Source organism: Danio rerio, chromosome 5, assembly GCF_052040795.2.
Source record: "Danio rerio strain M-AB ecotype USA chromosome 5, GRCz13ab, whole genome shotgun sequence".
In the NCBI taxonomy this organism is placed as follows: domain Eukaryota; kingdom Metazoa; phylum Chordata; class Actinopteri; order Cypriniformes; family Danionidae; genus Danio; species Danio rerio.
The window spans coordinates 43,676,294-43,690,698 of NC_141025.1; the positions used below are offsets into that span (position 1 = coordinate 43,676,294).

A 14,405-nucleotide genomic window follows, 5' to 3' on the forward strand; every position below is an offset into this window, starting at 1 on the left:
TAACAACACAGTTATCTTTAAACAAAAGAAGATGCAGCATGTCAACAATTACTTGTAGTTTATCTCTGAATTGAGCACATATGCTACTGTCCTCCACAATGGTGACACAAAAAACATTTTACAGTATTTTGCTGCTTTTCTGCTTGATTTTACGGTAAAATACCGGCAGCTGTGGTTGCCTGTAATCTGCTGTTTTTAACATTTTACATTCGTAAATTCAGTTTACAGAATATTTCTGTTAAAAATACATTACACAGTCTGTATTTTTCATCAAACACATTTAACCCCTCAAATCCCACAGCAAAATCCTCACTAGTGTCCTCAATACAGAGGGTTGAACACTCAAACAGTGATGAAGTTAATGAGACAATGAAGTGTCTAATTAAAGGACGATTGAGAATTATTGATGAACAACTGTTAATAGCAGAATCACTGAAGGAAAGAAAAACACAACTTACAGCCAAAACCAAAGATGAAATCAACTGACATTAAAACTCAAAATAAAATAATAATTAATAAAAATAAAACAAAATACACTATTCCCAGAGATGGGTTGCGGCTGGAAGGGCATCCGCTATGTAAAAACTTGCTGGATAAGTTGGTGGTTCATTCTGCTGTGGCGACCCCGGATTAATAAAGGGACTAAGCCGACAAGAAAATGAATGAATGAATGAATGAAAACAAATTACACAATAAAAATGTAATTTCTCAGAATCTCAGCAGAGATAATTAAACAAAAGAAGACAGAGTCTGCTTTAATTGGGCTCTTCAACTATTTGTTCTGACATTAGTGTTTAATTTGGCTGCTATAATTAAATGTGTTAATCACAATATTTGTATAGCATGAAAGGCCAAAAGAATAAAACATTAATGAACCTGAGAAGGCCACCCACCCACACCTGCTTGTGCAATGAATATGAATATTGAATATCTTGTTAATTGTAAGTGGGAAATGAAACCATATGTAAATATAACCACATGATCAACAGCAGGGGTGTCAAACTCCATTTCTGGAGAGCCAAAGCCCTGCACAGTTTAGTTCCAACCCTGCTCCAACACACTCACCTGAAGGTTTCAAACATGCCTGAAGGACTCAATTAGTTTGATCAGATGTGATTTATTAGAGTTGGAACCAAACTGTGAAGAGCTGCAGCACTTTTGGAACTGATTTTGACATCTGTGATTTACAGCAATGACTGCTTAACAAGTTTAAATACTCCATTCACTATGCGAATGTTTGTTCTATGGCAGAGCTCAAAAACACACAGACGTCAACAATTAGTCTTTAAATCTCAACAATGGTGACAATCAAAAAATATAAATCAAATAAAAATCAGCCCAGAACAATACAAAACAATCTTCTGAAACATGACCTCCAAAGAACATAAAATAAAGAAAAAGAAAGAGATTATAAGAACTTTAAGCTGCATAATATATTCATGCTGCAATGCATGAGGTTCATGTCCTGATTCTTGATGTCTGTGTGTATTAATAAGAAGCTGAAGAACTCAAGAATTTGAGCATGAAATATATCAAATTTCTTATTTATTCCTTGAAAGTTGTTTGATGAACTTCAATAGTAAGCTGTTACACATCCCAAATAATATCAGATAAAACTCTTGTCTATGGCTTAACTTTTCAAATAGTAATAATTACATCTGCAACCATTGATTAAGTATGAACAGTAGAGTTTCTCATCATCTTTCTTGCTATAACTGATGAGTCTCAGAAACTCAGTTACAACAACCAGACAAACATTAAGATTGAAATGTAAAGGTTCAAGAGCCCAACTACAACAGCCTCAGATAAATATTTTTTACAGTGTAGCATGAATTAGCATGTTGTTAGCATGAATTAGGATGTAATTAACACAATTCCAGTATGGATTAGCATGATTCTAGCATTAATAAACATTGTTAGCATGATTCCAGCATGAAATTAACATGTTTCCAGTATGGATTAACATGTCATTAGCATGACTCTAGTATAAATTAATATATCATTAGCATGATTCTAGCATTGATTAGCATGTTGTTAGCATAGATAGATAGGTAGGTAGTTGGTTGTTAAAAGTCAGCTGTAAAGCTGCAGTGACACTTGACTTTTCTCTCCACAGACTAGGGTCATTCTTGAATGATTCGTTCATTTTGAATGGATCTTCAATATGACTCGGGAACTACGAGTTCTGTCAGGGAGTGATTCATTCATCCGCGCGTGCACACATTTGTGCAGGTGGTATCGTTCATTTCAAGTCTTTTGAGTCGTTCATCTAGCCAATCATTTGCGTTTAGAGCAGGAAAAAGAATTGATCCGTTCACCTCTCGATTCCTCGGTGTGAGTCGTTCATCACGTGAAAGACAGAAGCCAATCGTATGCATTTAGAGCCCGAAAGAGAATTGATCCGTTCACCTCTCGAGTCCTCTATCGGGTTTGAGTCATTCGTTTCTCATGGGCCAATCATATGTGTTTAGAGCCGGAAAAAAAATTGATCCGTTCAACTTTCGAGTCCTCGGGTTTGAGCCATTCTGTCACGTGATGAACGAATTATTCAAGAACCAGAATACTCGAAAGGTGAACTAATTATCATGGCTCCTATTGGCTCAGACTGTGTACTTTGGTTAAAATTATATGTGACTGTCAGTTTAACATGAACGAACCTCTGACATTTGAAGACATGAAGAGGTGAGCTGAGCAAAGAGACAAAAATACCTTCATAGACAAAAGAGCAGGTAAACATTGAATTATTATTTTCTTCTTATCGTATTTTATTTATGACTTATTTGTGGTGTGATCAACCTTTTGGGCTAGTTGTAGATGTGTTTGGAAGCAATTTGTAACATTTTAATAATATTTTGGCAAATTGAACCAAATGAACGAAATAACTTGAAAAAAGATTCGTTCATCTCGATGAACGAGACTCAAAAGATAATAGGATAAGATAGTCAGTAAAATGATCTGAACCTTCCATCACTACCATAGACTTCCATTCATACGCACGCAAATGCGTCAGACTGGAAACGCAGGGTCATGCGTTAAGTTTCGCAGTTCGCTGCGGTGCAAAGTTTAAGCTTGGTGAACTCTGATCTGCGAAATCCAATCACTTGACTGTGTCAAACTGCCAATAATGTAATGTTTTGTTTTAAAACTATTTTAGCTTCACGCAAAGCTGATGTAACATTGGATGTTGTTGTTACAAATGGGTTATATCTTCACAGAAGTGTTGTTCAGCCACTAAAATCTTCCGTTAAAAGATTGATGTGACTATAGACTGATTTCACGTGGCTGCCATTTTTAAAAGTGAAGTCGAGGCTGCGGTGGGAAGAAACCCGGAAGTATTGTTGGGAGTTGCATAGGAACGTTGTGTACTTGGCTGTATATCTTATCAGAGAAGAAAAAGTGACACAAATATATAATTCCACCGCTTTCTGAGTGACCCGAAGATCCGTTCTGAATGAATGGTGAAAATAAAAAGGAATATCAGAGCTTATTTTCAGCTAAGTTAAGGGAAATGTCACTAGTTAACTAACGTTTTCTTTCCCAAACACACGCTTTAGATGCCATTTATCAAACTTGAGTTAATGAACTGATTTTTTCACTATATTAGACTTGTCACGATGCTGAATTAAAAGAAAAACAAACAGGCAATTTCGCACTAACATTTAAGGCACTGTTGATGGTTTTCTTAAAACAACGCTGATTTGCTATTGTGTTCACGTGCTCGACAGAAATGCTTGTGATTGGCCAAGAAGGTCATCAGTTCACCCACCGCTGTTTACTGAGCACAAACACAGACGGGCCAAACGATCTGCTTGATGACTCGACATCTTCACGGCTGCTTCACGCTCCAGTTTCCATGTATCTGTGTTTGCACTGTGGGAAGAGCAGTAAACTGAGTGAAAACACAGATACACGGAGACTGGAGTGCGAAGCAGCAGTGAAGATCAGTCAAGTCATCCGCGCTCAGCGGCACTTCAATGTTAGCCAGTTTTAAAACTTCAGTACCGGGACAACACTATTACAAACAACACGAGGATTTGCTACAGGGGCCTGCAGTGTTTTATCACTCACCGGGTTACATAGGCTGAAGCAGGAATGTGTCCCCACAATGTTTAACTGGTGCCATGAACTGAAGCCTTGGAGGACACTTGAGCATATTTTTTCTTACAGAGATTGTGATGTTGTTTGATGCCTAATTTGCTTATAATTGTTTAAATTAAACTTACTGTATAACATTAAAGTAATGTTTACACCATTTATGCATTTTAAAATCTCGGCAACAGCTGGAGGTTTGTAGTCCACAGCATGTTGCTACAATGTTTGCAGTGCTGGTCCTTCACTTCCGGGTTTCTTTCCACCGCAGCATCGCTTTGGTTCTTTAAAATGGCGGCCATGTGAAATAAGCGTATTTTCAGTTTCATATGGGACCTTTTACAGCATTGATAATGTAGATTTTAATTAGTTTACCAAACAAAACACAAGTAAATACTCCTATTCTGCCTAGTCTCCCTATAATGTTTACCATGCCACTTTAAATTTTCGCTCTGAAATAGCATGTCAGTTTGGCTTAGTAATGAGTGTAATTCCTGCACGCCGCCGGACAAGCACTAGTCGCTTTTAACTCATGAGAGAGGGCTCTTTTGCTGTCATCTTTAAGGTGCGCGTGCTCCTGTTTCAGGAGGCGTGGCTGTGGACGGCAGGGGAGGGACTGCGATTTAGAGATTTATGCTAAGTTGTTAGCATTATGGAAGATCACCTACTGCACCTTTAAATCTCTTTAACTGGTTAATAACAAGAAAAGTGATAGATTCTTGGATTATTATGATAGCTTATTTGGAAGTATTACGGATACATAAGTCATACGTTTTTTTTCTCTTTTTTTTTTCTTTTTTTTACAGTTTTAGGTGTTTATATTATTTAAGCTAATCTGTTATTATCATTGTCTTTTTTGTGAAAGATTGGATTTTGTATGTTTGTTATTAAAGTCAATAAAAAAAAAATAAAATAAAAGGTGAAGTTTCACTTCAGCATTTCACCGTGTGCTGCATAGATATAACGGAAAGCTAGATGCCCCGTAAGCGGCTGGATGGTACGACAGCGCCACCCCCTGGCTTTAGTGATTTTAACACATTGCTGTAAAAAAAATCTGTAAAAATACAGGAAAAACTACCGTATAATTGTGAAGGAACTTTCCGTATTTTCATTTTACAGCAATATTATCCGTATTTTCGGTTACGCACTGCATTATGGGAGCAAGAATCTCGGCGGAACAGCGTGAGAAGCAAACGCCATTTCCTGTACACACACACCTCTCACTGTAGTCAGCCGTCGGAGAAGGATACACCTCAAGCTTCTGTGATAAAAAAGTGTTTTAGTTATTTTCCCCATTTTATATACCCACAACATGTTTTATAGCGTCGTTATGCTTTTAGTTACTGTGTTATTCGATTGAGTGACTGAACTCAGCTTCTGCTGTGTGTCCTCGAGACAGGGCCGGAGCAAGCTGAACTGCCACTCTAGGCAAAGGATGTTCACGGATATAACTGAAGACGCGGGTGGTGAGGGAGGTGTCGTGGACAGATCTGAGGTCGCGGGTGGTAAGGAAGGTGTCGCGGGCATACTGGGGATGCGGGTTGTGACGGAGGTGTCGCGGACACCACCCTCTCTATTCAGCAGCCTCGGTCACCTTTATGGACGCGCCGGCCCTGCCTTGAGGCTGCTGCTGCATGTCTTTGCGGCTCGCGCGATGGTTAATTCCGGTTTAGTTCATATTTGTGAAGAGAATGTGAGTGCATAATGTCACTGTGTCGGTACGTGTTTTTCTATTCGTTTATGATGGTTGGTGATATATGTATATATATTTTGTATTGTTCCAAGGCCATAGTAAAGTTAGCATACGCAGTTAGCATATTATTTGAAATGTTACGTGTTCTGGCATTCATCACACTTACTCATTAATTAAATGTTTTTTTGGAACAGATTAAATATCACCTTAGTTATCTTGACTGACCCTGAATAAACTTGCTGTTAAAGTAGTCGTGTGTGGCGCAGCTGATTTAAACTATTGTTAATCCCGTCGTAATGTTTACTTGCAGTGTCTGTGAAGAGCTCATCTGGAATCCCTAAAGGAGAGACCTTAACATCTTTACTTTCAGCAGAGGTTGGTTTAAACTCTTTAACATTAGTGACTTTATCAAATGTAATGAAATATTTTTAATAAAAAAATATTCTTTCAGGGGGTGTGTCAGTAGTGGTATGGATAAATGGTAGTGTGCATGAGCTCCGGTGGAGTGACACTGCTGCAGCAGTGGTGCAGGGGGGGATGAAGCTTGGCTGAGCGTCTCTGCTGCTGCAAAGGTGCAATAAAAGTCAGTATCTAAAAGGGAAATACGCCTCCGCAGAGACGTTTAACTGCTTTGGCAGTGCTGGAGAGTGTATCAGTAGTGGATTGCTAAGTGGAAGTGTACATGCGCTCGCTGAGCGTCACTGCTGCTGTAGAAGTGTGATTGTAGTCAGTATGGAAGCAATACGAGTTCCCACTACGCCTTTATGGCTGTATTATTGCGGGGGAGTGTGATAATGGTTAAATTTTTGAAAAGTGTATGTGAGCTCTTAAAGAGCTTCACTGCTGTGGCAGTGGGAGCTTGGGGCTACCCCTGTGTGAATCCGAGCTGCGGAGAGTGAGTGCAAGTGAAATTGAAAAATTATAAAGAGGAAGAGAAGAGAAGTTTAATAAAATAAAAAGGGAAGTTTAGTAAAAATGAGTCCTATGCAACTAAGACAAAAAAGAAGGGAGAACAGACAGAGTCGTGCTGCTTGAAAAACTAGGTTGAAGTCTGCAACCGAGAATCAGCTGGGCTTCTTTGAGGTAATATTGGCTGAGGCAAATTGAGGATTTAAAGGTGTAAAAGGACCAATGACAGAGTTATATTTGTTTTTGGAAGACTGTTCAGGCAGAGCGTCACTGCTGCAGCAATGGTAAGGGGGAAAATAATCTCAGCAGAGCTTCTCTGCAGTTACAGAAGTGCAATAAAACCAGTGGTGGAGAGAATTAAGTCTAAAAGGGTATCTCTGCAGTTGCAGCTCAGGCAAAGCTTAACTGTTGCAGCGGTGGTGCCGAGGGAGAATAAGGCTCGGCAAAGCATCTCTGCTGTAGCAGAGGTGCAGTGGTACTCAGTATTGGAGCCTCGCGCTGAAATGTTAAGTACTATTAGCAGTGATATGTAGAGATGAAAGTGAAAAAGGGGCTCAGCTAGAGCGTCACTGCAGTTTCAGTGATGTTAATGGGTTGTATAGTTCAGCGGAGCCCTCAACAGTCGATTTTGGAAAGTTTTGAGTGCTCCGCGAGAACGTTAAATACTGCCTTTAGTGATATGTAAAGATGGAGGTGAATAAGGCTTAGATAGAGGGTCACTGCGGTAGCAGTGGTGCTATGGGTGTGCAACTCTGCGGAGCGTTTCTGCAGCTGCAGTGGTGTAGTGGGTCAGTATGGAGGCAACTTGTGCTCCCGCAGAAGCATTTACTGCTGTATTAGTGCGGGGAGTGCAACGATAGTGGTATTTAGAAAATTTGTAAGTCTATGTAAGCTCATTTAGAGCATTCCTGTTGCAGCAATTGAAACTCAAGACAACCCCTGAATTGGTCAGAGCTGTGGTGAATGAAGTGAATAGAAGTATGGGATAGTTCAAATTTGGAGAGAAAGTTAAAGCTAGAAAACCGTGGAAGGGTAGTGAAGGAGCTCCTAGGTTAAATAGGAAGGAAAATAGGAAGGAAATGACAGAGTCATACTTATACCCAATAATGCATGATGGTGGAAGTTGGCTGAAGAGGACCGGCTGGGCTTCCCTGAGGTGGTATTGCTCTTCTGTGGTGTAAAAATGCTAGGAGGTTTAGAATGGATGTGTGGGGGAACAGATACCATCCTGCATCCCTTCATCCTGCAAAGTTAGATCAGATATGGTTAGGTGTATTGTTGGATTGAAATGTCATACTTAGTTCAGAAGACTTCAAAAAATTAAAAAAAGGCTAGTGTGAATATGGCATTGAGGGTGTGGGTTATGTGAGTGGAAAAGTGTCATTCGCAAAGAGTGTGAATGCATTTAGAAATGGATGTGGAGTGTAATAGGTTGGATGAGGGTCAGCTTGTGCAACCAGCTGACATGATCTCTGAAATGAGAAAAACAAGAGAGAATCAGAAATGACATTACAACATGGTACATGTATGGCAAACACAATGAATTGTTTTAGCTGATAACCATGCGGGGCGTCTTAATAAGAGCATGGGCAACTAAGTATGGAAGTGCCTTTGTTAATGCATTGTACAATAGCCTCATTGTCACAATGGGCAAAGATAGTAGAGGTGGGCATTCGTCCCTCCTACGGATGGCAGATTAATGGGAAATCTGCTCGTGTAGTGGTCCTAATGTACCTCTTGAAGACAGGGTAGGTGGATTTATAGTGGAGTTTAAACCCCTTGGTGATATAGAAATTGCTTAAAATGTATCTAACGCAGAGTCAATGGATGAAACATCAGACATGTCAGAAATGTCCTCCTCTCATTCGTGGAAGTCAAAGAGGGAAGTTTTGTTTCTTTGCCGGTTTCACATCTAACCGACTTGCCATTATAAGCTTATGGCTTTTAAGTGTATGGACATGAGTCACTGGGGAATATTACAATTGGACTTCTATGCCTAAGGCGTTGAATGTTTTTCAGTAGCAGAGAAAACTTTTTATAAGTTGAATTGCTATCAGATGTGGCAGTGTTGTTGTTGTTGTTGTTTTTTTTTAGTGAATTGATTTATTTTAATTAGTTATTTATTTTATATTAATTTTCTTGATTTATACATTTTATAATTATTTATTTATGAATTTATTTATGTATTTATTTATTTATCATCTACAAACATCAAACCCTGAACTTAAAATTAATGTCACCATTTAGTAGTAACTGTGTGAATGGAATGATAGTTATGGACTTTACTTTAATCCAGAAATAGTATTACTTTGGAAACTTAGTGATAAAAATCACAAGCATATCTAATTCATTCACAAAGTCTTTGCCACAGGGTCCATTCATGAGCTTGTCAAGAGAGAGGGTGGGACCATCTCAAATTTTTGAGAGTTCATTGGATGGTGACGCTTCTCCTTTCGGCTATTGGCTCGAAGGAGTGTCAATCAAATTTGCAGAAAAAGGCTGGAGGCCATTTTGTTTGCCAGAGAAGTAGTGTTATGACTGGAGACGCTACTCAATTGAATGCACCACAGCGAGTAGTTTGGAGGATTAACATGGATGTTTATCAACGTATGAATAAGTTTTGGACTGGTGTTTTAAGGATTGGGTTGCCTAGACCCTTGATTGAGAGGTGAGTCATTCTATTCACGCTAAATTCATCCTTCAAAGATGAATGTTTAATCTTAGTTGTAGTTTGCAAGGCTTCCCTTTAAAAAGGTGTCATGTACGTTACTGCTGGTGCACCCCTAGAAGAGAGTTCAGCTTGGATTGCAGGCATCGAGTGTTTAGGCAGAGTTCATGGATGATGATCGAGTTTTTATTGTGATCTTGTTGGAGAATTGAGTTGAAGACACAGAGATTGCATTGTGTGAGGCAATTTGAAGTAGAAGGTTGAGAAGTTGTTGAAGTTGTGGTTGGTGAAGTTGTTGAAGTTGTAGTTGGAGAAGTTGTTGTTGTTGGAGAAGTTGTTGTTGTTGTTGTTGTTGTTGAAGTTGTTGTAGCTGGAGAAGTTGTTGTAGCAGCTGATGCAGAGCAGTGTATTCTTCAAATCGAAGTCACTGTAGTGAAAAAAAAACCCTGGCTCTTTATAGTGGGTTAGGAATGGCCTGATTGGTGGATCATGCATGCTAATGCAGAATCAGCCGTGTTCAATCATAATCACGTGCTCCTCTCGAAATTAGTTTATGAATAAACTTTACTTAGTGTAGAGTTCCTCAGAAAACATTCTGTCAATTCAGTATGACATGTTGGTGTCATTATTCTATCTCTAATGAAAAGTGTTTCTCACCTCAGTCCAAACTGAATCATCCTTTTTGATGTTATTTTGTTCAAAGTGTGTAATCTTTGATTGCAAGCATCTACTTGTTGGCAAGTTTTTTTTTATTTTATTAAATGAATAAATTTCATTTCTTACATTTGATTATTGCATTAAGTTATACCAAGGTACTGCAGGACTTACAAATCAAATGAAATTATTTACACTTCAAAATTAGAACTAAACTAAATATTAAATGTTTACATGGAATGTAATATCAAAATATTTTTGATGATTTTATCTAATTGGGCAAGTAAACACTTTTCCCTTCAAAATAAAATCTGAAAAGGTGTGTTACTTCGGCAATTTTATTTAGTGCATCACTTCTAAAGCTAAAAGTATTTTTTCCTTTCACAGTTTTCTTGAAAATAAATCCTGGAAGATGGTCATAGGCTGAGATGAAAGGGACTCTTCTAAGACCTCGGATGTTCTAAATGACTTTAATCCTTGGAAAATGTGAGCTTTGTCCAAAGACACTGAACATTTGATTGCTGAAATTGGCATACAGAGAGGTAATGAACATACACATGGAGTCCTGCTTTTTGCAGTTCTCAACATCACAACATTCCTCCATGACTGATGGAATTTTTGATTCATGCTCTTCTCTTTAATAAAAAATGACAATAGCCTTGTTCCCTGGGTCTAGCTATACCATTTTTACATTCTGAAATGTTTTACTTATGAGGTTATTTTTATAAGGTAATTTTAATGAAGTACTGATATTGTATGTTTATACGCTCACAAGAAATTTGTATGTTCTTTGTAATTTTGTTTTTGGATGTGCATTTTTACCAAAGCTGCAGGCCTGTTTGTTTAAGATTCCCTGTTTATTGGTTTAAGAAGTAATAGTAAATGCAGAAAATAACAAAGGGAAGCGATTATACAAATATAAATTCATGAAATACTAACTTTTCATTCTGTGACATTTATTTTTGTTACCTGTTTCAATTTCAGTGCTTATAGTTTTCTTCTTTTGTAATAACTTAGTGAATGTAATGTTAAAAAAATAAATGGCTTTGTGCACATTGTGTTATGATCGGGTAAGAGTAATGGAAGGACCCAAATTGCAAGTAAAAATAATTTATTGACGCAGTCAATATAGTATGACAAAGTCCAAAACCGGAAAAAATAAACAAACATACAAGCTACGTATCCCACTCTATAGGGAATCAGAAAAACAGATGGGGACCGAGTAGCAAGGTCTCAGAAAGGGACTCCACACTAGTCCTAAACACAAACAGAGAGATCAGCAGAGAAATAATGAACTGACACGAGACAAGGAACACGCTGCCCAGATATAGCTGAGTTAACGAGTCGCAGCTGGCAGGCTAATCAGGACAGCAGGACTCCACATAGCACGTGACAAAAACACTGACGTCAGACACACGTGGAACACCAAAACAAAACAAAACCATGTGACCAAAAAGACACTCAGAAGTGCGCACACACCTACAACCGTGACACATTGTGCTTTATTTGTTGTTCTATGTTTGCAAAACTAAATTGGCTTTATAAAGAAATTTTAATGTACTCTTGCAAAATTTTATGGATAAAGTGTTTTTACAAATTTATGTTTCTATTTAAACTTTACTGAAGTTTCTGTATAATCATTTAACGGAATAAGTAAATTGTACTGAGAATTTACTGTAAATTTATTGGATTTTTTTTTTTTTTTTTTTTACGGAAGTTTTACAGAATTTTCCGTTTACAAAAGAAGGAAATTTCTGTAAAAAAACAGGAAAATGTGCTGGTAATTTTCTGCCAGTACATTCTCTGTATTTTTACGGATTTCTTATTTTTTTTTACAGTGCGTTAGCTTACTACTTATATTTTAGCTTACATTTTATTCTAAATTAAAATGGCTGCAATCGAAATATTCATATTAATGTTGCTGTTATTCACTCCCATTACTCATACAACAATTTAGATTGAATACAGTGATCTAATAAACTGTACAGCAATATACTTTAGTTTTTATACAGTAAACTGTGGTGTATTGTAGTATAAAATACCCTGTAGTTGTAGAAATGTTGTGTTACCATAGCAACTATTCATTCATTCATTTTCTTTTCGGCTTAGTCCCTTTATTAATCTGGGGTCGCCACAGCAGAATGAACCGCCAACTTACCCAGCAAATGTTTTTCTCAGCGGATGCCCTTCCAGCCGCAACTCAACACTGGTAAACACCCATACACACTCTACGGACAGTTTTAATTTTCCCAATTAACCTGTACCGCATGTCTTTGGACTTGTGGGGGAAACTGGAGCACTCAGAGGAAACCCACGCAAACACAGGGAGAAGATGCAAACTCCCAGCCAAAGCTCGAACCAGCAACCTTCTTGCTGTAAGGGTACAGCACTACCTACTGCGCCACCGCGCCGCCACCATAGCAACTATAGAACAGATTTTTTCAATTACTTTACTATAGTATTTCTCAAAAATGACAAGATTTGCTATAAATTATTCTAGTATTGTTTCATGTAAGAACAAAATATTAGAACATTATTTTCACCAGCTAAAATGATTTTGAGTCAGTTATTAAGTAATCTTTTGGTGTAGTGTGTCATTTTTGCTATTAATTGTAATAATGCAGTGTAATTTTTGTTTGACAGCAGCCGATGCTCCACGCAGAGATCAGATAATTCAGAAGAACTGAAGAACATCTTCCCAAGACATTTCAAGAAACCTGTCTGCAAAGCTTTAGTATCAGGAAGGTTATAGATTCATGTGCTGTAACACTGAGGTTGCTTTCAAAAATATTTCATCAGTGAACTCTAGTGTAAACTAAATTAAGTCAACATTTGTTGGCATTTTTAATAACTTTTTTTAGTCTTATTATTAGTTGTGTCTGTCTTCCACAAAATAAGGATGTACCACACTGTCAAACACTTTACACAACAATGTTTTGGTTAAAAGGGTTAAGATTGAATACCCAATACATTGATTGATGTATTATACACACACACACACACACACACACACACACACACACACAAAGACGAATGAAAAATTGCTCTGTATTAATTGGCTGATGGCCATGTTTTTTCATGTTATGCCACCTTAGAAAACTGGATGGCAAATTTCAAGTTGCTTGGACAAACGATAGCTTAGATACAGTGTTTTTCACTTAATATACATTTATAATTATGTCTAACACAAAAACACATCCACAAATAACAATGTTTACATGGAGAAAAAATAAACAGAAATCTATTATTTTAATAATAGTCATTAATCATGCTTACACACATTTTGTGTCACACGTAGATATTTAAACCAAAGAATAGGTAACAAAATGTTAACAAGACCTTCAAAACCTTTTGTTGAAATGTATATACAGAATAATCAGCTTTCAGTGTAATTAAATATAAATTCATAAGTGGAATAAAAAAACCTTGAATGGTAAGATTGGACTAAGTTTGATTTAAAATGCAATAACAGTGTTTTACCCATAGATTGTCTGTAATAAGTGCTCTTTTGCTGTCATCTAGTGGTACAATGACAAAACTTGAAGGACTTTAAATGTTGTTTATTGGTTTAGAATCATGTCACGTGTCTGAATAACTGAGGTTTTAAGTTTTATGCAATCCTGCTACACAGTATGTTTTACCCGCTACACGCTATATTTTGTATCTGCCTATATCATCTTAATTTGTTGTAATTCCACTACTATTTTAATATTATAATAGTAGGAAAAACTAAAGTTATGAATACTAATAAAGTATTATTCATACTATGATTATAGTCCTATACATAAATATGCACATACTATTTCATATTGTATTGCTATTATTAATATTTTAAAATATAATGTATTATTTTATTCTATAAATTCTATATTGTATAGAATTTGTAGTATTTTAATAATGTGTAATTCATTCCTTTTTTATTAACGTTTTTATTCACTTTTATATAGATGGCCTACTCCTGTACATTATTGTTTGTTATTGTTTACTGTCAACTCTCTCCTCAAGACGTAAGATCTGGAGCAACTCTAACACTTCACAACGTACATGGAAACAAATAAAACTGTAAGAACAAAGAGGATTCCAGCACTACTTGTGATAAAGGAGATTCATGTATTGATAATACAGCTCTTTTTGTACCATAAAATAATCAGTTTCCTTTAATACTGGAGTTTTTCATGCCGTAAAATTACAATAAGTTCATAAATATAAGTTCATAATACTGTTTTTTTTATCCGAGACAGTTGCATCTGTTTATATATATATATATATATATATATATATATATATATATATATATATATATATATATATATATATATATATATATATATATATATATATATATATATATATTAGTTTAAAAATACAAAGCAAATATCGTCAACTATAATT

The 14,405-nt window shown here is 36.7% G+C and overlaps 2 protein-coding genes across 11 annotated transcripts in view; one reads left to right on the plus strand and one right to left on the minus strand.

Moving 5' to 3' along the window:
• pimr201 (Pim proto-oncogene, serine/threonine kinase, related 201) overlaps positions 1 to 13,450 on the plus strand; it is a 29,880-nt gene extending 16,430 nt beyond the window's left edge. The window contains exons 10-13 of one of the 6 annotated variants that reach the window (XR_015489774.1): positions 6,093 to 6,157; positions 10,401 to 10,555; positions 12,123 to 12,388; positions 12,657 to 13,450. The gene's annotated coding sequence lies outside the window, so the exon portion shown is untranslated. Of the gene's footprint in view, positions 1 to 6,092; positions 6,158 to 10,400; positions 11,067 to 12,122; positions 12,389 to 12,656 lie in introns of those variants that run through there. The other 5 variants (XR_015489776.1, XR_015489778.1, XR_015489775.1 and 2 more) reach the window with 5 other exon arrangements.
• LOC141385583 (uncharacterized) overlaps positions 1 to 14,405 on the minus strand; it is a 607,868-nt gene that overhangs the window by 203,661 nt on the left and 389,802 nt on the right. The window lies entirely within an intron of this gene.